At 47.5% G+C, this 25,807-nt stretch overlaps 1 long non-coding RNA gene across 2 annotated transcripts in view; it reads right to left on the reverse strand.

Moving 5' to 3' along the window:
- Positions 1-25,807, reverse strand: part of LOC135187527 (uncharacterized) — a 48,780-nt gene that overhangs the window by 22,740 nt on the left and 233 nt on the right. The gene's annotated exons all lie outside the window — the stretch shown is intronic.

Raw genomic sequence — 25,807 nt, forward strand, 5'->3', positions numbered from 1 at the left:
TTAAGCACCCACATTAGTTTGCCACTTGCTATATTTCATCAGCAGATTTCCAAACACAAATAATTAACAGCACTTCCAGAACTCAGGTGCTTTGTTCCATATGGAAAAAGCCCAGAAAATGTTACCCCTCACTATCTGTTGGAAGGTTCTCTTTTGCAGCTAGATTCCATCTGTATTAGGCTCTCTTTCCTCTTCATTTCCTTTAATTAATAGCCATTTGTCTGCAGTGGCTGAGTGACTTCACTTTGTTTCTTGCTTTTAATTTGCACAATTTCCTGCTTTTTTTATATTATCCTCTCAATGTGATTAGTTAGCACAGAATATCTGCTGGAAACTCCTTTCCAGGGATGCTTGCTTCCAGGAAGCCTGTTCCTGTCACATAGCTGCTCTGACTTCTGTAGAGTTAGCTACTTCTTCACAAGACATGAGAGTGAAAAGAGGTTCATCTTGGAGACGTGGTACTTCAGCACATGGTTTAATGATCCTGGTGGTGCTGGGTTAGTGATTAGACCTGAAGATCTTATAGGCCTTCTCCAACAATCCTCCTTCCTTTCCACTCACTACCCTTTCCCCACCCCTAGATAATATTCTAAACTCAAATATCATCCTAACAGAGTGCTGAAATCACAAGTACCTCATAACTTACATCACACAGAATCACACAATCAGTCAGGGTTGGAAGGGACCACAAGGGTCAGCCATGAGCAGGGACACCTTACACTAGATCAGGCTGTCTTGAGCCTCATCCAGGCTGGCCTTAAACACTTCCAGGGATGAAGCTTTCACTACTTCCTCCCAGGGCAACCCCTTCCAGGCTCTTACCACTCACATGCTGAAGAGCTTCTTGCTAACATCCAGTCTCCATCTACCCATTTCCAGCTTTGTTCCACTTCCCCCACTCCTATCACTACCTGACAGCCTAAAAAATCCCTCCCTAGCTTTCTTGTATCCCCCTTAAGATACTGGAAGGCCACAAGAAAGTCTCCTCAGAGACTTCTCCAAACTGAACAGCCCCAACTCCCTCAGGCTCCCCTCACAGCAGAGCAGCTCCATCCCTCTGAGCATTCTCACCCTTCTCTGGACACCTTCCAGCACATCCATAGCCCTCTTGTAACAGTGGCTCCAGAAGTGGACACAGTACTCCAGGTGATGTCTCACCAGTGCAGAGTAGAGGGGGAGGATCACTTCCCTAGCTCTGCTGCCCACAGTTCTCTTGCTGCAGCCCAGGCTCTGGTTGCTCTCTGGGCTGCCAGAGCACACTGACAGCTCATACTGAGCTTCTCATTCATCAGCATCCCCAAGTCTCTCTCCTCAGGGCTGCTCTCCAACCAGTCACTGCTCAGCCTACATTGGTGCTTGGGATTGCCTCGACCCAGCTGCAGAACCTTGGTCTTGTTGAACTTCATGAGGTTGTTTTGGGCACACCTCTCCAGCCTGTCAAGGTCCCTTTGGATGGCATCCCTCTGCCCTAGGGTGGAAGGAATCTCCAAAGGTCATCCAGCTCAACTTCCTCTATAATCAGCAGGGACATGCTCAACTAGATCAGGTTGCCTAGAGCCTCACCTTTATTATCTCCAGGGATGGGCCCCAATCAGCTCCCTGAGCAACCTATTCCAGTCTCACCTTGCTAGAAGAAATTGCTTCCATTAAACAGCAATGAAATTAAAAACACAAAGCCTGATTCAGATGGAAACTTTTTCTGCCCTGGTGACACAGGCCAAGTTCTGCTTAAGTAGGTGCAACCTGAAGATATCACTTAAAACTGTGTACATCCACATGGTGAACAACCCAGCAGCTCACCAAGACAAGCCTGCCAGCCCTTCAGCCCCTGCCACTCTGCTATGTGGATGCTTTTAGCTGACAGCTCAGCCCAAAGGGGGAGATGAACAGCTCAAAAGTCCTTTAGGAAATAACTTGCCCCTCGTGTGCTAATTACTGGCTTAGGAACCAGAGCTCTCAACTGACTTCATAATTCCAGTTAGGACAAAGTCAGACAAGTTCACTCACACCATCCCCAGGATTGAAGCCACTAATGACTGCCTGAGAGGGCAGGCAGCTGATACCAGGCTCTCATGGATGTCAGATAAGACACCCAGCATTGCCCCGAGACCATCAAGAGACTGGAGACATCCCACAGTGACGTGGCAGGCTTCCCTCACACACAGTAACCCAACTGCAGTGTCAAGGCCTGGCTGATGGGGCAAGCTGTTGAAAGCATAGTCAGAGAATACATGGGAGCCTGGAGAGAGACTTAGAGAAGCACAGTGCTTTGTATGGACACCACCAGAATCATCTGGATCTTTCATGATGGAGTCACAAGCACACACATACTATTTCTACCCTCAAAGAGAGGAAATGGCCCCCAGTGGCACCAGGAGAGGCTTAGCCTGCTATCAGGGACAAATCACAGAATCCTAGAATGCCAGGAAGGGACTTCAAAAGATCATCTGGTCCATCTCCCCTGCCAGAGAAAGATCACCACAACGTCTTTCCTGCAAAGGTAGCCAGGCACTGGGGCAGGCAACAGAAGATTGAGAGGGGATTTCACAAATGCTTATAAATATCTGAGGGCTGGGGGTCAGGAGGTGGGGACAGGCTCTGGGCACTGCTCCCTGGGATAGGACAAGGAGCAATGGATGGAAGCTGCAGCACAGGAGGTTCCAGCTCAACACAAGGGGAAACTTCTTTCCTGTAAGGGTCCCAGAGCACTGGCACAGGCTGCCCAGAGAGGTTGCAGAGTCTCCTTCTCTGGAGCCTCTCCAGGCCTGTCTGGCTGTGTTCCTGTGTGACCTGTGCTAGATGGTATGGTCCTGCTCTGGCAGGAGAGTTGGATGCAATCTTTGTGTCCCTTCCAACCCCTAACATCTGTGATGCTGTAGTGGAATCACCATCCATGGAGGCATCCAAAAACCACGTAGGCTTGGTGCAGGATACAGTGCAGTGGGCATGGTGGTGCTGTGCTGACAGCTGACTTGATGGTCTTGGGGATCTCTTCCAACCTTAGTGATGCCATGCCAAGACAAAGTGCTCCTCAGAGGGACACACTCCAGCACTTCCCAGCCCACGAGTAACCAATCTGGACTCTTCCATGCCAAAACAACCTCATTTCAGCTCTGCCAATCCCCTCTCCATGCCACTCTCATCATCTCCACCCCCAGAGAGCCCAGGATGCATTATTATCAGCAGCACATCTTGGATTTCCTCCTCCCCAAGAACAACTGCAGATAATCAATGGCATTGAATAATCCCTACCACTCACCCTGAATGAAATTCAGCTCTTCCATTACAAGTGCACATCCTTGTGAATGTTTCCGGATCGCTAATGCAAGGCAGCTTTTAATAAATCGACTCTCAATAGCTGTGAATGCTAATAAAAAATCATCAATTCAGCACTTAACACTTCCAGCACATGGCATATTTTTAGCCTATTACTGATAGCCATGTTACAAAAACAGTAGTCTGTTATGTTTGATGCTTTTCTTGTGAAACTCAGCTGCCAGCGCCAGAAACCAGCAAATGGTTTTGGCATTTTGCTCTTAAATATCTCAGGCTGAAATAACAACACAGAGTCTCAGATAACTCTGCCTCCACTGTTGTCTGGGTGGCAGCAAAAAAGAAGGTGGCTTTTGAGTAATTCAGACTGCTGTTCAGCAGTGAGAGGGCTTTGACCTAGATCATCTTTGGAGGTCCCTTCCCATCCAGCCTGTTCTGTGATTATTGGATATCCCCTCTGTGTCAGAAGATATTCTACTGACACCATTTACCTTTAACTTCAGCTAGAAATGTTGTTTTATCACATCACACCCTATTCTTGCTCTCTCATTTCCTCCCCAGTTTTCATAGAGTCGAGCAGGTTGGATGAGCCCTCCAGGAGCATCCACTCCAACCTAGCACCCAGCCCTGGACAATCAACCAGACCATGGCACTAAGTGCCCCAGCCAGGCTTTGCTTCAACATCTCCAGGGATGGTGACTCCACCACCTCCCTGGGCAGCCCATTCCAATGCCAATCACTCTCTCTGACAACAACTTCCTAACAACATCCAGCCTAGACCTCCCCCACCACAGCTTGAGACTGTATCCCCTCATGTTGCTGGCTGCCTGGCAGAAGAGACCAACCCCACCTGGCTACAGCCTCCCTTCAGGCAGTTGTAGCCAGCAATGAGGTCTGCCCTGAGCCTCCTCTTCTGCAGGCTGCACACCCCCAGCTCCCTCAGCCTCTCCTCACAGGGCTGTGCTCCAGGCCCCTTACCAACTTCATTGCCCTTCTCTGGACATGTTCCACTATTCCAACATCTCTAGCACTTACTACAGAATCACAGAATTATTTACCTTGAAAACAACCTTAAAGATCATCTAATGCCAACCCCTTTGCCACAGGCACGAAAACCTCCCACCAGACTAGCTTGCTCAGAGCTCTGTCAACTTGGCCTTCAACACCTGCAGGGAGGGGACATCCACAACCTCCTAGGAATAGAACCATAACATATTAGGGGTTGGAAAGGATCTCTAGAAATCAAGCTCAAGCCTTCTCCAAAGCAGGGTATCCTGTTCCAGTCTCACCACCTCACTGTAACGACTTCCTTCCTAACCTCCACTCTAAATGTGCCCTCTTCCAGCTCCAAGCCATTGCCCCTTGTCCTGTCACTACGATGCCTCATAGAAAGCTTCTCCCCAGCTCTCTTGCATATCTTGAGAAAGAATTCAAACTGACATGACAACGCCACAAAAGACCAAAAATCTGACTGCTTTCAGGAGCTATTTTAAACCTCTTTTTCCACATATAAACAACCACACAGAATCCCACAGAATGTCAGGGGATGGAAAGGACTTCACAAGGTCATCCAGTCCAACCCCCCTGCCAGAGCCGTAGCACCTAAAGCAGATCAGACAGTAGCACATCCAGCTGGGTCTTGAATACTTGCAGAGAGGGAGACTCCCCAAACGCCCTCAGCAGCCTGTTCCAGGGTTCTGTCACTCTCACAGGGATAAAATTTCTCCTCACATTGAAATGAAACTTCCTAAGCCTCAGCTTCCACCCAGTGCCCCTTGTGCTGTCACTGGGCATCACCCAGCAGAGCCTGGCTGCAGCCTCCTGCCACTCACCCTGCACATCTTTATAACCATTGCTGAGATCACCTCTCAGTGCAGCACAGCCCCAGCTCCTCACTCTCTCCTCATAGGAAGGATATTCCATTCTTAATCATCTTTGAGGCTCTGTGCTGGACTCTCTCAAGCAGTTCTATGTCCCTCTTGAACTAGGGGGCCCAGAATTGGACACAGTACTCCAGATGCGGCATTACCAGGGCAGAGTAGAGGGGCAGGAGAACTAATCTCAACCTACTAATCATATCCCTTCTGATACACCCCAGAACGGCATTGGCCCTCCAGGCCACCAGAGCACATCGCTCACTCACGGTCAACCTCCCATTAGCTGGGACCCTTCCCTGCCATCCAACAGCTCACTCCCCAACCTATATGTATATGTCATTTTAATTAGGAGAGCTTAATATTCAGGCAAGCTACTTGCCTTGCACAAGGAAATTACTACTGCAGCAACCATTTTTAGACTCTGCAAGCCCCAGATGCATCCTAACATCTCCAACCTAACCATCAGCTTAATTAGAAGCATGTGACTTGTTGCACTAACATCAGCAAGTTCTGAACAGTCCAGAGTTGGAGTCACAGCACTGAACTCTCCAGTCAAGACAAAGAATCAGTCAGGATTGCAAGAGTCCACAAGGATCATCTAGTTCCAACCCTTCAGCCATGGGCAGGGACACCTGACACCAGATCAGGCTGTCTAGAGCCTCATCCAGCCTGGCCTTAAAAACCTCCAGGGATGAGGCTTCCATCACCTGCCTGGGCAACCCCTTCCAGGCTCACATCACCGACACAGTGAAGAACAATGAAGGCTGTTGAAGTTGCATGTAAGGATTTAAAACCTATGCTGCAGTACCAGCAGAGCCTAGAATCAATTCACATTGATTTTTAAATGCCTTTATGCCTACTTATATATTAATGGTCTGACCAGCTCCATGCACACAGGTCCTGCTGATCCACAGGGCACACCTAGGCTGCAAAAAGACCATGGGAAAAAAAAACACACTCTGGGAAGAAAACTTCCTTCAGCAGCAGCAAATGTTATGGTCACAACTACAACTGATGAAGTCCAGTTGTCTTGGAAGAGGTTAAGAAAGGCAACCCCCAAGGCTGGTTTTGGTTTGAGATTTCTCAGAAGAGAAAAGCAAACCAATCCCATTAGGTGTGAACTGAAAGGAAGCTTCAAGGTGTTAATCTTTGTCACCACTTCATCGTGTTCAATCTACATAATGAGCCCGAATGCCAGCTGAAGAGGTAGCCTAAGGAGCAAGAGTATTACAGCAACTGAATTACTGAGATGCACATCTGACTCCTGAAGAACCCTTAGGATGTCAGTGGTATCAGGACCTACCCCCAAGTGCTGTGAGGGACAGAACCACCTCAGCTGTGCCTTGTAGCTGAGGAACACATGGGCTTTGTGGCACTCTGACAACTCACCATCCTCTACCTGCTTCTGATAGCTAATGAGCAGAGATACAGCCCCATGTACATCTACAGCTACTTGAAAGGACACTGTGGAGAGGCTGCTGCTGGGCTCTCCTCGCAGGTAACTGGAGACAGAGCAAGGGGGAATGGCCTCAGGCTAAGTCTGGGGAGGTTTAGATTGGGCATTAGGAAAAAGGTTTCCAGGAATAGAGTGGTCAGGGACTGGAATGAGCTGCCCAGGGAGATGGTGCAGTCACCCACCCTGCAGGTGTTTAAGGGTTGCTTGGATCTGGCGCTTAGGGCTATGGTTTGAGGTGAATCTTGTAGAGTAGGGTTCTAGGTTGGGCTTGGTGATCCTGAGGGGCTTTGCCAACCTGCATGTTGCTGTGACTGTGATCTTCAGCTGAGTAAATACCACTGAATTACAGAGTGATAGGAGCTGGAAGCAATCTCTGGAGACTGAGTCCCAACTCCCTGCCAAGGCAGGTTTGCCCAGATCAAGCTGCACAGGAAGGTACCCAGGTGGGTTTTGAATCACAAAATGTCAGGGGCTGCTTCTGTCATTCTGTGATCAGGATCAAGGCCAAAATGCAAAGACTCTTTGGAGAATGAAGTGAGATGAGTTATTACAAGAGTATAGTCATCATCTCTGATGTGTTTGCATTGATTCCTCTGAGTGGACAGCTGAAGGGAATTAATACTCAAATTTTAACCACTAATGAACAAAACTGCATGGAAGGGAAATAAATTCAGATAACCTCAAAAGAAGGAGAGACCTCTCCTTTTTGATCATAACTTTGTTACTGGATGTGCTGAAGCAATGCCTGAAATAACTCTTGAGAGCACCAGAAGGCCCCTGGATTCTGAGCACTGAAAACCCTTCCAAATGACACACAGAGAACTGCATTCCCACTCTCTCTGCCTTGTGGCGTCAGGAGTCTGACTCACAGCCTTTAAGTGCAATAAGGTCAACGTTCCAGCTCACAAGGAAGTGTAGCTGCTAGCCCAGACATTTTCATGTTTCTATTAAATTGCCATTTTATTAACCTTAGCTGAAATGTATAGTGATAGCAGCAGAGCAATTAAAGTCTCCTGCTTCCATCATTCCTAGGCAAAACATAAATAGTAATTGAAAGGGGGGGAAAGATAATGATGCTTTGGGTTGTTTTCTAAGCATTGAAGTGAAGGAACAAGCAAGCTGAGCTCATCATGGTGCTTGAGACAACAACAAACTGGTGTGAAGATCTCCCAGGCACAAGCCCAAGGGTATAAACACAAGAATAGGCACCAGAAAAGCATCTCATGGATTAAACAGCATCAACACGTCCACCTGAGAAGCACAGAATGAAGCAGGTTGGAAGGAATCTCTAGAGGTCACCTGAGCCAACTCCCCTGCACTAAGCAGGGACATGCCTAATGAGAGTGGGTCACTCAGAGCTGCATCAAGCCTGACCTGAAGTGCCTCGAGGGATGAGGCTTTCAACACCTCCAGGGGCAACCTCTTCCAGTGGTTTGCCACCCTCATAGTAAGGAACTTGTTCCAGGAGAATGGAGCCAGGCTCTGTTCAGTGATATCCAACAACAGGACAAGGGGCAATAGTGGAAGCTGAGGCTTAGGAAGTTGCATTTAAACATGAGGAGGACTATTAGGGTGTTGGGGGGCGGGGGGGGAATGAAGCAATGCTAGAAATGGATGGATTCAGACTGGATGATAGGAAGAAATTCTTCAGCATGAGGGTGGTGAGAGACAGGTTGGCCAGGGAGGAAGCCTCATCCCTGGAGGTCTCTGAGGTCCCTTCCATCCCTGACAATTCTATGACACTGACATTCCCAAGTACACCAAAACTCCTTTTGCCTTAGGAATGCAGTAATTCCCCACTGGCTCTGCAGCTTGGTATTTGCCACGTCTTAGCTGGAGCAAATGTCACATCAGGAAAGAGCACCACAAATCATATCATTTATTTTTATTACCCTGGGCTGCTCTCCGTGGGCATAATAAACTCCTGTGGCCCACAAGCACAAAGCAAATGTTCATTACACCATGATCAAATCATGGAGTGATGGACATTTTCTATGCATTGAAGCTTCTGTGAGAGTCTCACTGGCCTACAGCTGATCTAATCTTCCCTCCCTGCTGACTCGGGCAAAGATGGGCTGCTCTACAGCAGGGTCATTTGCACAAGCCTGTTATTGATCAGCAGAAATGATCTGTGCAGTTTATCTCCGCTGATTTGATTTCTACTGCTCCCTATCCTCGCATAATGAGGACCTCCAGGCTAATTCTGGTAGATTTTTATCCACTGAAGTCATCACCATGTCCTAATTCCAACTACTTTCTGTGCTGGTTGGAGTTTTAAAGGCACAGCCCAGCTCGGAGGTGCTCTGCCCCACAACCGCTCCCCGCAGAACGCCTGAGTCAGGCAGATGGCCCTGCTCCCATCTCTCCTTCTGCAGGAGCACAAAGCTGTCAGAGCACTTCCCTCTTGCTTAACCCCCTTCTACCGGCGCTGAAGGAGTGAAGAAACAGGAGAATGTTTGCTACAGACCATTTACATGGCCTTGGGCTGACTGCAGTCTGAGTCTCAGGCCACAACATACTACTAGAGGAGCACTAAGAAGGATTTCAGCTAAGGATGAAGAGAAATATTCCATATTAAAAATGTGATGTATTTCTTCTCCTTTTCATCTTTTTCCTATGGACCTATCACCTTTTGCAGTTGCCAGTTCAGGTGACAAAGAATTTGGACCTGAAAACTGTTTCTCCAAAGGTAGCAAGGATTATAGACAACCTATGCTATGGTTGCACTTTGGCCATGCAACTGAGCCCAGAGAATGGAAAAAACTGCTTCTGAGCCTTGTCTTTTTAGGAGGAGCTATGTGAAGCAAAGAAGAGGTCAGATGGAAGGAAGAACAAGTATTTGTTATGGAAAATATTCTACCTATACATTTAGAGAGCTGCAGAATTGCTCCTGCTGGAGAAGACCTCTATGAGCAAGTCCAACCATTATCTAACTTTACTAGTTTGGTGTTAAACCATACCCCTCTGCACCACATCTCTGCCTCTCAAACACCTCCAGACATTGTTCCAGGCTTGGAGAAACCTTTCAGTGAAGAAATTTCTTCTGATACCCAACCTAAACCTCTCTTGCTGCTACATGAGGCAATTCCCTTCCATCCTATCACTTGCAACTAGAGAGACAAGACCAAGCCCCACCTGGCTCCTTTCAGGGAGCTGTACAGAGTGAGGTGGCCTCCCCTCACCTTCCTTTTCCCAGTTCCCTCAGCTGCTCCTCACCAGCCCTGTTGCCCAGGTCCTTCACCAGCTTTGTTGCTCTTCCTTTTCCCAATTCCCTCAGCTGCTCCTCACCAGCCCTGTTGCCCAGATCCTTCACCAGCTTTGTTGCTCTTCCTTTTCCCAGTTCCCTCAGCTGCTCCTCACCAGCCCTGTTGCCCAGGTCCTTCACCAGCTTTGTCACCCTCCTCTGGACCTGCTCCAGCAGCTTTGTCTCTCTCAGAGCAAGGGCTCCAGAACACTGACCCAGTTCAAACTGTACTTCCCCAGTCCTGCTTGTCACTCTTGCACATCAGCCCTTTTAAGTAGAACTAGCAGTGTAACATCTGGAATTATTTATGCACAATAATTGTTGCTGTTGCTGCTTGAAGAACCTCTCTGTCCTTCCAGGAAACAGTACACACATGCAGAGAAACAAAAGTCACTGGGACCCTTCACTGCTGATTTTCCAGTCCCAGAGGTAGTCTGGATGCCTGTTTCACCCCATTCCTTTGCCAATGGGCAATATCCCCATTTTCTGTAAGCTGTCCAGTAATTGCAGTGCAGTTTCATAACTCATTTCCCAACTGAAAGAGGCACTGCAAGGAAAACTTGGGTTTACTTGGAATTATCACATAAACAAGGATTAAAAAAAAAATAATCAAAGAGCATATATTTTGGAGAGGCTACTTCCAAGAGAGCTGATAGGCTTTGGGCCCTCTTCCAGCTCTGAAAGGTACTATAGGGATCATTTGAATGCATATGCTTGATGGCTGAATATTCCAAGAGTTAAAAGGACAGGCTCACACAATGTCAGGGGTTGGAAGAGACCCAAGGAGATCAAGTCCAACCACTCTGCCAGAGCAGGACCATACAGTCCTCAGGTCACATAGGAACACATCCAGACAGGCCTTGAAAGGCTTCAGAGAAAGAGACTCCACAGCCTCTCTAGGAAGCCTGTGCCAGTGCTCTGGGACCCTTACAGCCAAGAAGTTCCCCCTTGTGTTGAGGTGGAACCTCCTGTACTGCAACTTCCATCCATTGCTTCTTGCCATATCACAGAGAGCAAGTGAGCAGAGCCTGTCCCCCCACCTTCCCAAATCCAAGCCCTCAGATATTTATCAACATTGATTAAATCCCCTCTGTCTTCTCTTCTCCAGACCAAACAGCCCCAGGTCCCTCAGCCTCTCCCCATTGGTCAGTACTCCAGTCCCCTCATCCTCATAGCCCTTTGCTGGACCCTCTCCAGTAGATCCCCATCCCTCTTCAACTGGTTATGTATAAATGATGTCCCTCTGAGAAGAAAGCTTGGCTAGAGCCATGTGTTTTATGAAAGAAGGCTCTAATCCACCCTGCCTCTCCAAGCCACCTCTGTAATCAAGGATGTAGCTCCAAGGAGTTTCCTAAGTCTCCATTAAGAAAGCCTCTGCCGAAACACTGCGAACACTTTGTGGCATTTAGGCTTCAGCACTCCACCACTACCACCTCCTGCCTCTCCATTCAACAGCCCATCAAGCTTCCACAGAGGTATGGTAAAGATTCAAGGACCACCCAAATATCCAACTGAAATACAGAACTTTCTAATGACAAAGCAAGCTGAGAGGGACAGTTTCTAACCCACCTAAGTGCAAGCTACTTCTCCCTCACACATGCTGGCTTGAACAGTGATTTTAAAATAAGCCATGGAGCATCTAAAATCATTGAGAGAAGAGTTTTTAAGGACGGTGGGGAGAAAGTATTTCAAATGTAACAGGAAACAGAGTCTCTGGGCTCCACAATCAACAGCCACCATCACTCATGACAAAAAAACATTCCTGAGCTTCAGAGAGATGCAGTGAAGTCAGAACCAGTAAGAGGAATTGTAGCTCCCCTGCTAAGAGGAATTGCAGATCCCCTCCTTTCCTGGCATGGACTGACACTTGTGACAACAAACCAACACAGCCTGAGCCTCAGCAAAGCCTTCACTTTGCAACAGATGCCCCATGGCTAACACAGAGAGCAAGGCAGGGAAGTGAAGCACCCAGAACGTGCAAAGCCAAAACGTGTGTGGACACTGCAGCTCCTTTTGCTGCCTCAGGCCTTGTTGGCACAGGCATGCTCCTGGATCCTTGAAGCTTCTGCTCCAGATGATGTCAGGCCAACACCAGAACCCTGGCTTCAGGAGGCAGTAATAAATAAAACCCTACACCTGCTGTATACCTGAACCAGAAGTGCAGATGAAAAACCCCCACTGCCTCTCTGTGAATTTAACAAGTGAATCAGAAACAGTCAGACTCAGCACTCCAATTTCCTCATTTCCTATAATTAACTGAGCTTTCAACACCCCTTCTAATTTACTGATGATTATCTTTACTCACCAATCTATATTGGAACATAACTGACATTCTTTGCTACCCACTGGTTCAGATGTGCTCATCTTTCTGCCTCTACAGATAAGAAGGGGCTGTTCTCTGGTGGCTTGAGTTTCATCCCTTTCACCCCCTGCAGATGGCCACACATTCCATACCTAACTAGGAACCTCTCAAAACCATCCCAAGATGCCTTCTTCTGAGTTTTGCCTACTCTACTCAGCTACTTGCTCATTTTGATCCAAATCCCACTTCATGTTGCAAAAGGGTGTCTGGTTTACAGGCTCACAGGATCTCAGGGGTTAGAGGGGTCCCAAAGAGATCGAGTCCAACCACACTGCCACAGCAGGAGCACACAACCTAGCTCACATCACACAGGAACACAGCCAGAGAGGCTTGAAAGGCTCCAGAGAAGGAGACTCCACAACCTCTCTGGGCAGCCTGTGCCAGTGCTCTGGGACCCTTGCAGTAAAGAAGTTCCCACTTGTGTTGAGGTGGAACCTCCTGTGCTGCAGCTTCCATCCATTGCTCCTTGTTTATGGCCCTGCTTGCTCCTCTCTGCTGCACACCACATGGAGGATATATTACAAGCTGTGATACAGCAACATCTATGTCTGCTCAGCAAATATCAGCAGCAGGAATTGCCCAGGTCATTTTTCACACCTCTTGACCACAATAGCTCTAAGGAATATAAAGGAGGAGTAGCAATGTAAAGAATTCCTATAACAACTAGAAAACCAAGTGTTTATTGGAATTATTCAGAGGTTTTGCCTCAACCAACAGATGTTACCTGCTTTCAGATAACAGAGTCTTCTTTAGCAGAGCATTTAAGTAACAGCAGAGTGAGAGAGCTTGTCTCTAACCTCCTCAAGTCAGTATTTCTGCAGACAGGAGCCAACATGCACATATGAGCTCTTGGAGTTGTTTTTAATCTAACAGTCTAATCAATTGCAAACCAAGAAAATCTCGTCTCACAAGTTTCTCTTCCCAGCCCACTCCAAAGCTGATCATTCCCACCTCTGCTTCTCAAGCTTCCCTTGGCTATTTTTGCACTGATAATCTTTTGGGGTGGCTTAGAATCACAGAATCATCCAGGTTGGAAGAGACCTCCAAGATCATCCAGTCCAACCTAGCACCCAGCCACATCCAATCAACCAGACCATGGCACTAAGTGCCGCATCCAGGCTTTTCCTGAACACCTCCAAGGATGACAACTCCATCACCTCCCTGGGCAGCCCATTCCAATGGCTTACAAGATTTGTTCCCTCAGCAGAGCAACAGAAATCACCCAGGAACTTTGGAGAACATCCAGAGCCTCCTCAATACAGAAGATCTTCACCTGGAGCAAATTCTGCTTTAATAGGAAATCCCTGAGAATCAATAAGCAGATCATGTCTTAAGTTTCTGGCATCATCTCCCAAGCAACCATACTCCACTTGAAAAATGAAAGCTGACTATCTGATCCCACCTGGCAATCCATGGAGAACAAACATCTGACACCTGTGACTGGTACCTGATCTCTACTGTACACATCCACAGAACAAGAACCATCTGGACCTCTGCAGCCTGCTCCTCCCCGTGCTGCTCCTCTCACCCAGGAAATCTCTACCTGCAGACAGGACCTCAGCTCTATCTCCAACCCCATCTAGCATCTGAATCAGATCACTGACTTAGTTCTCACCTAATTTAACCCAGTCTCTTCTGGAGTTCATTAGTGGTATTTTAACACACATTAACATGCTTTGGAAGTACAGGCAATCAGGGTAGGTGGGTCTGTGAACTCCTCCTCTTCCCTTTCCACAGTGTTTGATCTGCCCCATGCAGAAATTGGTCCCCACTTGGTATATTAATGACTCTTAGATCTGTTTATTTCATCCCTTCCTCATCTCAGAACTCAGGCCAGCCTCTCTCCTGAACCTCCTGGTTTGTGGCTAGGAATCCAGCTTCTGCTGCTTTACTCAAGTGATTTACATTCACCACTGTTAGGCCCTCTCCAGCCTTCACCACCACAGACAGTACAGAATCACAGAATCAAGCAGGTGGGAAAAGATCTCCAAGCTCACCCAGTCCAACCTATCAGCCAAGCCCTATCCAACCAACTAGACCATGGCACTAAGTGCCTCATCCAGGCTTTGCTTGAACACCTCCAGGGACAGCGACTCAACCAGCTGCCTGGGCAGCAGCTTTCAAGGAAGCAGTCACTAACATCCATCTTTTTTCTCAAGCAGTATCTGAGTATTTCTGAACACAACCTCAGCACTGCAGCCTCACAGTTGCCATTACCTGAGGCTTTGCTCACCAACTGTCCTCACACCATTCTTGATCATGTCCTATCCACAGTTTCTCTTAAGTGGCTTTTACTCTCTCCAAATCTACTCTCTTGCTCACCATTTGCAGGCTGATTCCAGGTCACAACAGGCTCAGAGACAGAATTCCTCTGCCTTTCACATGATTCAGACATGATAGGACTGGGGAGAATGGATCCAAGCTAGATGAGGGGAGATTTAGATTAGACATCAGCAAAAAGTCACTCAGCATGAGGATGTTGAGATCCTAGAACAGGTTTCCCAGGGAGAAGGTGTAAGTCTCATGCCTGGAAATCTGTAAGGTCAGGCTGGATGTAGCTCTGAGCAACCTCTTGTAGTGTGAAGCTGTCCCTGGCCATGGCATGGAGGTTGGAACTGGCCGATCCCTTTGAGCCCTGACAATCCTGTGTGCCTGTGTATTTTACACCTCCTCTCTTGCTCCTCCCCAGGAGTAGAACTTTCCTGTGAAAAAGCAAGAAGTTACCCAGTCTGCCTCTTGGAAATCCCAGTTCAAGGCTCTCCTTCCCACATCACCTCTACAAGAAATGGTGTTTTGCTTCAACTGCTGCCTGCCAGACAGATCCATTTCATCACAGTTCCCAGGGACTTCTGTTTTACTCACTCCTTACTTAAACGGTCTCTTAAAACTCAATTGGTCTATCTAGGGGACACTTCCAACCCAAAACTTGAACAAAATGTTGCAGAGCAAGCCATGTTCTTCCCTCCCTAGGCACAACAGCCACATCAACACCACTGAACAATAACCAGTGTATGCTTAGAGGGGAGTTTCAACCAGTTTTCAAGTAGAAATACAAGCAATAGCAAAGCCAAAAATGGTTTAGGTTGGAAGAGACCTTAAATATCTTCTACTTCCAACCTCTTGCCATAGGCAAGGATATCTTCCATTAGACCAGCGTGCTCCAAGCCCCATCCTGCTTGGCCTTGAACGCTCCCAGAGATGGAATATCCACAGATAGAAACAGTAACAGAATGTCAAGGCCTGGAAGGGACCAGACAGCACAGCCTCCCTGCCACAGCAGGATCACCTACAGCAGATCACACAGGACCACATCCAGGTGGGTTTTGAATATCTGCAGAGAGGGAGAGTCCACAAACCCCCTGGGCAGCCTGTGCCAGGGTTCTGTCACCCTCACAGGGAAAAAAAAAAATTCCTCCTCATGTTGACATGGAACCTCCTATGCCTTAACCTCCACCCATTGTCCCTTGCCCTGTCACCGGGCATCACCCAGCAGAGTCTGGCTCCAGCCTCCTGCCACTCACCCCTTACAGGTTTATAAACATAAATGAGGTCACCCTTTTGTTATCTCCTCTCCAAGCTAAGAAGTTGAATGATTCATTTCACTACAAGGCACAGATAAACAGCACAGCCACCTAGTGTGACAGAGAGCTTAACTTAGGGTTCCTGATAGGCATCTGCTTGTATTGCTCCTGCTCTTCACAGCCCCCCAGCATAGTGGGGGTTGGAAGGAAGCTCAGCTAGCCCAACTCCTCTGCTGAAGCAGGGTCACCCACAGCAGCTTGCCCAGTATAATCATGTTCAGGTGGGACTGAAATCTCTCCAGAGATAACAACCTCTCTGGGCAGCCTGCTTCAGGGCTCCAGCACCCTCACAACCAACAAGTTTTCCTTACATGTAAGTAAAACCTCTTAGGTTCTAGTTTGTGCCCACTGCCCCTTCTCCTGTCACTAGGCAACAGTGACAGGTGTCTGGCCCCATCCTCTTGCCCCCTACCCTTTAATTATTGAGGTCTGCTCTCAAGCTGTTCCTCTCCCACCCCAGGGTTCTCAGCCTCTCCTCCTCACAAGGGTGCTCCAGGCCCCTCAGCATTTTTGCAGCCTCCACTGGACACTCTCCAGCAATTCCCTGCCTCTCCTGAACTGGGAAGCCTAGAGCTGAACCCAGTACTCCAGCTGTGGCCTCATTAGAGCAGTGATTTATTAATAGATCCATTAGTAGGACAGCTGCAGCATCTCCTTTTAGACACCTAGGAGTCTAAAACAGGAGCTGCTTGGATCCTACCTCTCCAGTAAGCTGTAGAGAGCCTGGCTGCTCACTCAGGTACATAAGAGTCAGACAGCTGAAGAGATGGTGTGAAACCCAATCTTGCCTTGTCCCAGTGAGCAAACACAGAGCTAAATAATGGCAACCAGAAGCACACTCAAGTGAGACATTTAACTCCTCCTCTGTGACAACCTCTTCAGATTAGTAGAGGGGTGACATTTCCCACCTCCAATTCAGTGCTGCAGGGCTTTTTTTCCCCTGTTTTAGGTAATTAGCAATACTGGTCCCTGTGATGTCTGTAAACTCCAGTAACAACTCCCAAACAATGCCTCTCAATTTATGACTAAAGGAAATTCTTGGCACCCAGAGCACACTGCTGTATTTACTGATTTTACAGTGTAAACACATATGTTGCAAGCCAGATGGACCTTTCCCCCCCAGCTTTCAGCAATGGGTGTCTCATCAGGGAAGGGATTAAGAAGATCCTAGAATCTTTAAACAAGGTTTCACAGCCCCTGCCATGGACAGCCAAGTACAAAGGACAGGATTAGGAGGCACAAAGGGGTGTGCCTTCCAGGAGCAGGCAGGCCACATTAACCAGATAATTCAGCAGTGTTTTAATTATATTACAGAAAAGGGGGCTAACAACAGATTTTACTATCAACTGCAGCCAGGTGGCTTTGCAAGACAAAAATGTTGGCTTTCTTAGTCCGTGGAATGCAGCTCCTGCAGGATCCATAATCCCAACAACAGCAGTGGCTGTGATTCCAAACAGATTAGCTCTGCTCTCAAGCTACTTTTGCCAAACAGCAAGTTACTTTTTGATGCATCCTCTATGAAAAATAATCTGGGGTGCACCCAGCCTGAACCACAGGCATGAGGGTAAAACAAAGTTCACACCAAGGCACTCAGATTTGCCAGAGCATAGAACTTCTTCATCTTGGTTTAATCAAAGGTCTGTTACAGTATTGGTAGAAGGAAAGTCCATGTCCTAACTGTCAGTTTCCTTTGTTAACTGAAACAAACTCAGATGATGCAGGGTGGAATCACTCAGCAAAGAGCCAGATGCACCCACACAACCCTCTGTGTACTGCAGCTTCAGTGGAGGACACCAATTTAGTCACATCTACCTCTGCCCTTTCTGTTGTTCTTCACAGCATCGTCATGAGGTTTCCTTGCAGAGACTGGCAGGAGCCACCACAGTTCATATTGCCTCTGTGTTTAAGTGAAGGAAGATCCAACAGACCTTCCCATGGCTGCTGTGGAGCTAGCAGGAGCAGCATCAGGATGTCAGCTGTCTTATCAGCGCCTTGTGAGAATCCTACATGGTGGTTTTACTCAGGGGTTTTGGGTTATTTTGAGAAAGGTGGTTGGGGTTTTTTTTGGCTCCTAGCAGACTAGTTTCACAAGCCAAGCTTCAAAATTAGGGTATCATAGAATCAAGCAGGCTGGTAGACACCTCCAAGATCATCCAGTCCAACCTAGCACCCAGCCCTAGCCAATCAACCAGACCATGGCACTATGTGCCCCAGCCAGGCTTGGCTTCAACACCTCCAGGGACAGCAACTCCACCACCTCCCTGGGCAGCCCATCCCAATGCCAATCACTCTCTCTGCCAACAACTTCCTCCTAGCATCCAGCCTAGACCTTCCCTAGCACAACTTGAGACTCTGTCCCCTTGTTCTGTTGCTGCTTGCCTGGCAGAAGAGACCAACCCCACCTGGCTACAGGCTCCCTTCAGGTAGTGGTAGAGAGCAGTGAGGTCACTCCTGACCCCTCTCTTTTTATTCAGAGGTGCAATTTACATCTTCCTCAACCACAGCAACATGCAGGTTGGCAAAGCCCCTCAGGATCACCAAGTCCAACCCAGAACCCTGCTCTGCAAGATTCACCTTAAAACATAGCCCTAAGCACCACATCCAAACCACTCTTAAGCACAGCCAGGGCAGGTGACTCCACCTCCCTGGGCAGCTCATTCCCACGCCTGAAGCAAAACAACCCCACACAACAGCAAAGTCACTTTGTGCCATGGGTGGAAAGATGACAGGCATCAGACTTCTGTCTCATATTTCAGAAGTTCATTCATTTTCAAGAGTAAGGGAAGGTGGCAAGAATGGATGTGTGAAGAGTTTTGAGACAGAAGGGAACAAGGAGGAAGAGATGAGCATGAAGGGCCATAGAAGAAGCTCTCTTTGCAACTAGGTAAAACTGACAGGAGTAAGCAATTAGCTATTTCCTGCAGGAAGACAAGCTGCTCTCTTCCATTCCAGTTGTGTGTGCAGATGAAAGCTTGGAACAAGAGGCTGTACAAACAATTCCTTACAACTTTCTCTCATGCATTTACTGCCTCCGTCCTATGACCTTGCCCATGCAGACATGCACAACCATCAGGCCAACTACACTGAGATGATCTTGCACCTTCAAACTCATTTTGAAATGCTCCTTGGAAAGGTTGCTCAGCTAACAGCATGAGACAGCTTCTTCCTCCCCATGCACATCTTCTCTCCCTCTCTAATTTGTCCTGTCAGTCTGATTTCCCATGTTAATTCTTTTCAAGTTGCAACCACCCTTGCCAAGCAAAGTCTTGGTGGAATCAAATCTCATTGTTCAGCACAGTAACATGCAAAACAGCAAACATTTTGTCCTGGGCAGGTGATAAGAACTGACTGGAGTTCTCATATGTTATGGATGAGCACCCACACTAATGCTACTTAAAAGATTTAACGTCTGATATTCTCCTAAGGAGATTAAGGGGACAAAGAATGGAAAACAAGGGATGTTTACAATTACTGGCACCTGAAGAGCAGTGATGTCACATGGAAAAACAACAATAAACTTTCCATCACAGATGAATTTCCTGAACAGTTTAAATGTAGTCACCTCTGATCTGCATCCTTGGACCTACAGCTGTAGCTTAGACCTACCCTACTGTTGCAACAGAGAAATTAGTGCAGCCATCAGCAGTTTTAAGGTGAGCACATTCCAGTTGTGGTGAGAATCTACATACAACAGCAACTGAAAGAATCAAACCACCAGCAGAGATGTTTTCAGTGCAAGCTGGGCAGAGGTTTTACCACTCCAAAAGGGCACAGCTCTGAAGTGGTGTCTTCACTGCCATTGGATTGAACTTTCCACCTGGACAACGCCTGTCAGGTTAGAGTTGTTCAACTACATGTTGTTATCATTTCCAGATAGTTGGGACACTGAGGAACAAAAGCAGGGACAATGCTGAAGGTGTTCAAGAAGAGCCTGGATGAGGCACTTAGTACCATGGTCTGGTTGATTGGACAGGGCTGGCTGCTAGGTTGGACTGGATGAGCTGGGAGGTCTCCTCTAACCTGGGTGGCTCTATGATCTCTTCAGTGGGAAGAGTGGTTTTATTAAAAACAGTATTGAAATTCCATCTTACTTCAGGAACGTAGGATTCAATTTAGTTTAGGAAGGACACTGAGATGCTTGAGCATGTCCAGAGAAGGGCGACAAGGCTGGTGAGAGGCCTTGAGCACAGCCCTACGAGGAGAGGCTGAGGGAGCTGGGATTGGTTAGCCTGGAGAAGAGGAGACTCAGGGCAGACCTTATTGCTGTCTACAGCTACCTGAGGGGTGGTTGTGGCCAGGAGGAGGTTGCTCTCTTCTCTCAGGTGGCCAGCACCAGAACGAGAGGACACAGCCTCAGGCTACGCCAGGGGAGATTTAGGCTGGAGGTGAGGAGAAAGTTCTTCCCTGAGAGAGTCATTGGGCACTGGAATGGGCTGCCCGGGGAGGTGGTGGAGTCGCCGTCCCTGGGGCAGTTCAAGGCAGGGTTGGACGTGGCACTTGGTGCCATGGTCTGGCCTTGAGCTCTGTGATAAAGGGTTGGACTTGATGATCTGTGAGGTCTCTTCCAACCTTGATGATACTGTGAAATGGCCTCAAGTGGTGCCAGGGAAGCTTTAGGTTGTAAATGAGAAAAATCATCTGTTGACTGAAAAGGTTCTCCAACACTGGAGCAGGCTGCCCAGGGACATGGTTGAATCCCCATCCCTGGAGGTGTTTGAAAGAGGCAGAGATGTAACTTTGAAGGATATGGTTTAGCACCAGACTTGGTAGAGTTAAAGGATGGTTTGGTGTCTCCAACCAAAACAATTAAATGATTTTAAGTCCTCATTTTTACCACTTAAACATCTTAGAACTTTTCCCTTCCTGAATCTCATGGTTTGGGGGGCTTTTTTGGTTGGGTTTTCATTTTGCTTTCTCCATCATGCTGCAGAGCCTGTTAACTCTTCTTGACCTGCTGCTATTTTAGACTCTGATCCAAATACCTTTGAAATATAAAATCATCCTCTTTGTCTCAGTGCTCAGTAATGTCATTTTACATTCATGATCATCTACAACCTCCTGTCCTCATTTTAGCCACTTTGCCAATTCATGGTGTCTGCATCTCTTCCTTCTTCCATCCTCCCTTCATTCTGTTGAGTTGTTTCCAAATCCAGATTCCTCTAAGGGATGAAACCACGAACTCCCTGACAGGGAAAGGGATAATGAGGTTCAGCAGTTGTTTGTCTGAACAACTGTTACCAACCTCAGCTGACAAGTTGGACTAAATTGTTTCACTTTCTTTCACTCAGTTGGGTTCTGCCAAGATGTGTCCCAGATCTACTTACTGCAAGTTACAGACCCACCAACTCCCTGAGAGCAGGGAAATAGGCTCTTAGTCTGTGAACTCCACACACACTTGCTTTTCTATTTCAAAAGCTGAAGATACATTAACACACTCACTCGACCTTGCAGCTCCAAGTCACTCCCAGGTGAGCACCCCAGCTCTGAGATCCAACACTACCAATGCCTTCTTGCACCCCATGCTTTGGGATCACAGCATACACAGCTCTGCACCAAGAATTTCTCTTTGAGCTCATTTGAGTCCCTAAGGAGGGATGAACATTCCACAGAACCACTGAATTGTTAAAGTTAGAAAACACCCTCAAGACAATCAAGTCCAACCATTAACCCAGCACCGAACCATATCCCTCTGCAACACATCTACACAGCTTTTAAATCCTCCAGGGATTTGGAGACCCCACCACTGCCCTGGGCAGCCTGTGCCAGTGCTTGACAGCACTTTCAGGAAAGAAACTGTTCTGAAACCTTCCCCTGGTGCAACTTAAGGCCATTTCCTCTCATCCTACCAGTTGTTACTTGTGCTAAGAGAGAGACTGATATCCAGCCTGGCTCCAACCTCCTTCCAGGGAGCTGTAGAGAGCAGGAAGGTCTCTCCCAAGCCTCCTTTTATCCAGGCTACACATCTTCAGCTCATAAACATATCCCTTCTTCATCATACCACTTCACAGGTGAGTGCTGTTAGGCTTTCACAGAAGAGAAAACCTCAGGTGACTACTTCCACTGTTCTAAAAAGCAGAACTTCAGTCTTCAGGTATGAGCCTGCCAATGAGCCCAAGTGAATGGAGTCTCAGACAGCACTCCAGGCTCCAGGGGAGAGTTTTCTCTATCTCTAGCTATCTGTAAGCCTCTCGGGTGACACCTGGCAACACCTAACGTCAAGGTACTGTCAGCACTGGAAGCCAAAGTAGCCAAGCGGAACACAAATGACCTTCCCAATGCCATACACTAATTCTTCAGGCTACACTTGGTAGTAGGTGCTTAAACCAATGCTCTGAACCTCCCAGATATTTTAGACAGCTGTAACAGTTCAGCAGAGTTTTGTTTCTGTTCTGGCCACTGAAAGATCAGACCTCACACCACCGAGTTGAAAGAAACCAAGCAACCAATCCCTTATTTATTTCCGGCGCCTTGATCCATGCAGTTCTTACTCCTGAAAACCTCTTATCAGCTTCTAGAAGGTAAAATACTATGATAAGATATGCAGAGCTCATTAAGCTCATTTTTATCTCATGCTATCTATGTTTTTAAAAGAGAAGGCGGGGGAGAAAACACACACACACTGCAGGCAAGGAATCTCCCTCCCTTTGCTGCAGATTTTCAGCTGGGGAGTTTTGAGGTCATATTTGGAGGCTTCTCCAGAGTTGTTTGCAGAGCAAACACCAGAGTTACACTCTTCAGAGATCTGTTAGGCTGCCAAACTCAAATTTACTTTTGAACCCTGTCTTTTAATCAAAATATTGAACTAATGATAGAGTGTTTGGCAAGCATGACAAACAAAAAGCAAGCAGGCAAGCAAACGAGCCCTTCCCCAAAGGGACAAACTAGGATCTCATCTCCTGAAAACACCAAACTTGCTTCCTACAGCACTTTTCAGACTGCTTCCAAAAGAAAAAGAGAGTTGGGAGAGGGGCACTCTCAGCTTTTTAACACACATCTGAGCTGCTGTGTTTAAATATCTGCTTCACTGATTATATGGAAATGAAACAGCTCCAACCTTCGAATGAGTCACCCAAAGCTTTTACCCCTCGGTTATGTGTCATACTGCTGATACATGTCACCATTTCCTCACAGCAGGAAACAAACCTTCTGGCAAAAGGCACCAAAAAGGTCTCAACTGCAAGTGGGAAAAGGGCTAGCAGGGCTGGAAAGTGATCATTCTTCCATCACATTAACGTTTTGGGTGGAAGGGTTCCTTATAAATCCTCTAGGTCAACCCCTCTGCAGTCAGCAGGGACATCTGTGACTACAGGAGGTTGCTCAGAGCCACAAATGACCTGACCTGGAGTGCTTCCAGGGATGGCCATGGAATCACAGAATGCTTTAGGCTGGAAGGGACCTCAAAGATCATCTAGTTCCTAGCCTTTCTGTTAATGGCAAGGCTGAAATTGTGCATCTCCCTCCTCTTTGGGCAACCTCAGCTAGGCTCTCACCACCCTCACTGGAAAACATTTCTTCCTGTTCTCTATTCCCCATCTTCTAGCTTAAACCATCACTCCTTATCCTTCCACAGCAGGTCCTGCCCAAAAGTCTGTCCCCAGCTTTCTGATCAGTCCCTTCGAGCACTGCAAGGCCACCAGAAGGTCTCTCTGGAGTCCTTTCCTCCCCAGGCTGAAGAAGCTCAATTCTCTCAGCCTGGCCTCCCAGCAGAGCCCTCTGCAGCCCTGCCAGCACTGCTGTGGCCTCCTCTGGCCCTGCTCCAACAGGTGCTGAGCACTTCAGAGCTGGCCCCAGTATTGCAGGTGGAGTCACAGCAGAGGGGCAAAATCTCCTCCCTGCCTCTGTGGATCAGCCCAAGACACATCTGGGATTGAGCTGGCATCACAGCAGTGCCTGTTCATGTCCAGCACCACGGCCTGCCCTGGAGCTCTGCTCTCAGTAACATCACTCCCAGTCTGTACTGATACCAGAAGTTGCCCTGACCCAGATGAGGCTGACTCTCAGGAGGTTCACACAGTTCCAGTTCTCAAGCTTGCCCAGGTCCCTCCAGATGACATCCCATCCCTCTGGCCTGTCAGCCACTCATCTTGGTTTCCAGCTCCAGCTAAGGGAAGCTGAAAAGTCCCAAGAGCTGCTGTTTGAAACTCCCAACTACATTCTGCCACTTACCCTCCCTGCTCCCCCACATCCAGACCATTCAGGACCCTTTGCTGTGTTCATGTTTGCTTTCCATGATTGTTATAATGAGCAACCTACATAAATAAAACATTTCCAGTGTCTCCTTTTGCTCTGTGGGGACAAGCCAACCTCATAAATTATCATCCATGACAGAAGAGAATCATCATTTTAGAAGACATACAAGTACTCCAGCATCAGATCCTTTTTTCTTCCCTATCATAGCCTAATTTTTGTATTCCATTTCAATATTTACTACAATGAAATTGTGCTGTAAAATGTTCATATGACAAAAATCACTGGTCTCACTCTCCTTTGTGTGCTTTTTGTCACCAACTAGACACATCCTGCCTCTTCTTTCACACAGCCATTTCAAGCAGTGCCATTATTCTCCAGTCATAGCCCATAACTTCATTAGAGTTGTCAGCCTGCTCCATTTACCTCTAGGATTTTCTTTCACTTCAGTGGCACAGAGACACATGGAGGGGTGAAGATGCAACACAGGCTTGGTTTTCACCTTGTGTTTTATACTCTGGAGGTTTCATTCAAGGTTACATGCTGAACTGAAATCATAGAATCAACCAGGCTGGAAGAGACCTTCAAGATCATCCAATCCAACCTAGCACCCAGCCCTGGCCAATCAACCAGACCATGGCACTAAGTGCCTCATCCAGGCTTTGCTTCAACACTTGCAGGGACAGTGGCTTCCTCACCTCCCTGGGCAGCCCATTCCAATGCCAATCACTCTCTCTGACAACAACTCCCTCCTAGCATCCAGCCTACACCTTCCCCATCACGACTTGACTGTGTCCCCTTCTTCTGTTGTGGGTTGTCTGGGAGAAGAGACCAACCCCACCTGGCTACAACCTCCCTTCTCTGAGTGCACAGATACTCCTAGGATGGCCCTTTGAGATCAGCTACTCCAATCTCCCTGACATGGGCAGGGACACCTCTCAACTAACCTCCCCAAGGCCTCATCCAGCCTGACCTGTGAATATCCCCAGGGAGGATGCAAAATGTTCCTAATGGTTTGTAAAGTACTTAGAAATGAGCAAATAATTACTTCAGATTAGGAGTTGTCATTTCTGTCCCAGGTGCTTGAAAAGACATTGTGGTTGGCTGTATCTTGTTCTAAACACACTCTTTTGGAGTGAAGAATTTTTCTCCACCAGGAAACTCCAAAAATCCCCCAACCACCACAAGAAAAACCCTGAAGATAACCGAACAAAACCACACCAAAAAAAAACCAAAAAAAAACCCCACAAACAAAAAAAATCCACAACAAACCAGAAGCAGAACTACCTTGAAATTTCAGTCCTGTGGTTATCCAGTGCTACAGCCAACACAGACAGACATATGGGGCCACATAGAATCACTGAGGTTGGAAAAGACCTCTAAAATCAAGTCCAACTTCCTGCCCAACACATCCATGACCACTAGAGCACATCCCATAGTGCTAAATACACTCATGTCTTGACCACCTCCAGGGATGGTGACTCCATCACCTCCCCAAGGCAGCCTGCTCCAATCCCTAGCCACTCTTTCACTACAGAAATTCATCCTAACATCCCATCTAAACTTCCCCTGGCATAGCTTGGGGTCATCCTCTCTTTTCCTTTCATTAGTTACTAGGGAGAAGAGACCAAGACTGGCCTCACTACAACCTCCTTTCAGATAGCTTTCATTGCAGGTGGGATAAAAGATTGTCTTTGATCACTACAAACAAGGCCAGCAGCCAAAAACTGAGGCAAGGAGCATTTACATACAGCAATAGGCAAAGTGTACAAGTTTAACATTGCTGCTCAGGGGAACAGAAACGGGACCTATGATAAGACAGTGGTG

This window comes from Pogoniulus pusillus, chromosome 2 (genome assembly GCF_015220805.1).
Source record: "Pogoniulus pusillus isolate bPogPus1 chromosome 2, bPogPus1.pri, whole genome shotgun sequence".
NCBI classification, from domain to species: domain Eukaryota; kingdom Metazoa; phylum Chordata; class Aves; order Piciformes; family Lybiidae; genus Pogoniulus; species Pogoniulus pusillus.